This window comes from Acanthaster planci, linkage group LG11 (genome assembly GCF_054643075.1).
Source record: "Acanthaster planci isolate LZ-2023a linkage group LG11, COTS_SCS, whole genome shotgun sequence".
Taxonomy (NCBI): domain Eukaryota; kingdom Metazoa; phylum Echinodermata; class Asteroidea; order Valvatida; family Acanthasteridae; genus Acanthaster; species Acanthaster planci.
In genome coordinates, this window is record NC_141787.1 from 6225694 (window position 1) to 6228627 (window position 2934).

Below are 2934 nucleotides of genomic sequence, written 5' to 3' on the forward strand. Positions count from 1 at the left end.
TGTAAGTTTCATATTCAGATTTGTTGTAGTGAGGAAAATATTTGCAAAAGAAGGCAGAAGTTCTTGTTACGCTGCATGCTGTTTTTATAGAACTCCCGCCTTGTCTGTACATTACAGGTCTTGTTCCCGTCCAACATTAGCTACATATATCCCCTCATAAAAGACCTGGAAATCCTTCAAATCTGCAAAACCTGGTGGCATCTGTAAGGTTGCATGTTCCTCTTTCCTTTGATGTAAGTTTCATATTCAGATTCGTTGTAGTTAGAAATATAGTTGCAAACGAAGGCAGAAGTTCTTGTTTTGCTGCTTGCTGTTTTTATAGAACTCCCACCTTGTCTGCACATTACAGGTCGTGTTCCCGTCCACCGTTGGCTACATATATCACCTCATAAAAGACCTGGAAATCCTTCAAATCTGCAATTCTTGGTGGAATCTGAAAGGTTGCATGTTCTTCTTTCCATTGATGTAAGTACCATATTCAGATTCGTTTTAATTAGGAAAATATTTGCAAAAGAAGCCAGAAGTTCTTGTTACACTGCATGCTGTTTTTATAGAACTCCCGCCTTGTCTGTACATTACAGGTCGTGTTCCCGTCCAACGTTGGCTACATATATCCCCTCATAAAAGACCTGGAAATCCTTCAACTCTGCAAGACCTGGTGGCATCTGAAAGGTCACATGTTCCTCTTTCCATTGATGTAAGTTTCATATTCAGACTCGGTGTAGTTAGGAAGATATTTGCAAAAGAAGCCAGAAGTTCTTGTTTCGCTGCTTGCTGTTTTTATAGAACTTCCGCCTTGTCTGTACATTACAGGTCGTGTTCCCGTCCAACATTGGCTACATATATCGCCTCATAAAAGACCTGGAAATCCTTCAAATCTGCAAAACCTGGTGGCATCTGTAAGGTTGCATGTTCATCTTTCCTTTGATGTAAGTTTCATATTCAGATTCGTTGTAGTTAGAAATATTGTTGCAAACGAAGGCAGAAGTTCTTGTTTTGCTGCTTGCTGTTTTTATAGAACTCCCACCTTGTCTGCACATTACAGGTCGTGTTCCCGTCCAACGTTTGCTACATTAATCACCTCATAAAAGACTTAGAAATTCTACAAAACTGCAAGTCTTGGTGGCATCCAAAAGGTCGCATGTTCTTCTTTCCTTTGATGTAAATTTCATATTCAGATTCGTTGTAGTTAGGAAAATATTTGCAAAAGAAGTCAAAAGTTGTGGTTTTGCTGCTTGCTGTTTTTATAGAACTCCCGCCCTGTCTGTACATTACAGGTTGTGTTCACATCCAACGTTGGCTACATATATCGCCTCATAAAAGACCTGGAAATCCTTCAAATCTGCAATTCTTGGTGGCATCTGAAAGGTTGCATGTTCCTCTTTCCATTAATGTAAGTATCATATTCAGATTCGTTGTAGTTAGAAAAATATTCGCAAAAGAAGCCAGAAATTCTTGTTTCGCTGCTTGCTGTTTTTATAGAACTCCCGCCCTGTCTGTACATTACAGGTCGTGTTCCCGTCCAACGTTGGCTACATATATCCCCTCATAAAAGACCTAAAAATTCTACAAATCTGCAAGTCTTGGTGGCACCTGAAAGGTCGCTTGTTCCTCTTTCCTTTGATGTAAGTTTCATATTCAGATTTCTTGTAGTTAGGAAAATATTCGCAAAAGAAGCCAGAAGTTCTTGTTTCGCTGCTTGCTGTTTTTATGGAACTCCTGCTTTGTCTGTACATTACAGGTCGTGTTCCCGTCCAACGTTGGCAACATATATCCCATCATAAAATACCTGGAAATCTTTCAAATCTGCAAGACCTGGTGGCATCTGAAACTTGCATGTTCCTCCTTCCAGGATCTAAGTTTAATATTCAGATTCGTTGTAGTTAGAAATATTTTAGCAAAAGAAGGCAGAAGTTCTTGTTTTGCTGCTTGCTGTTTTTATAGAACTCCCACCTTGTCTGCACATTACAGGTCGTGTTCCCGTCCAACGTTGGCTACATATATCACCTCATAAAAGACCTGGAAATCCTTCAAATCTGCAATTCTTGGTGGAATCTGAAAGGTTGCAGGTTTTTCTTTCCATTGATGTAAGTTTCATATTCAGATTTGTTGTAGTGAGGAAAATATTTGCAAAAGAAGGCAGAAGTTCTTGTTACGCTGCATGCTGTTTTTATAGAACTCCCGCCTTGTCTGTACATTACAGGTCTTGTTCCCGTCCAACATTAGCTACATATATCCCCTCATAAAAGACCTGGAAATCCTTCAAATCTGCAAAATCTGGTGGCATCTGAAAGGTCGCATGTTCCTCTTTCCTGTAATTTAAGTTTCATGTTCAGATTCGTTGTAGTTAGGAAGATATTTGCAAAAGAAGGCAAAAGTTGTGGTTTCGCTGCTTGCTGTTTTTATAGAACTCCCACCTTGTCTGCACATTACAGGTCGTGTTCCCGTCCACCGTTGGCTACATATATCACCTCATAAAAGACCTGGAAATCCTTCAAATCTGCAATTCTTGGTGGAATCTGAAAGGTTGCATGTTCTTCTTTCCATTGATGTAAGTACCATATTCAGATTCGTTTTAATTAGGAAAATATTTGCAAAAGAAGCCAGAAGTTCTTGTTACACTGCATGCTGTTTTTATAGAACTCCCGCCTTGTCTGTACATTACAGGTCGTGTTCCCGTCCAACGTTGGCAACATATATCCCATCATAAAATACCTGGAAATCCTTCAAATCTGCAAGACCTGGTGGCATCTGTAAGGTTGCATGTTCCTCTTTCCTTTGATATAAGTTTCATATTCAGATTTGTTGTAGTTAGGAAAATATTCGCAAAAGAAGGCAGAAGTTCTTGTTTTGCTGCTTGCTGTTTTTATAGAACTCCCACCTTGTCTGCACATTACAGGTTGTGTTCCCGTCCAACATTAGCTACATATATCC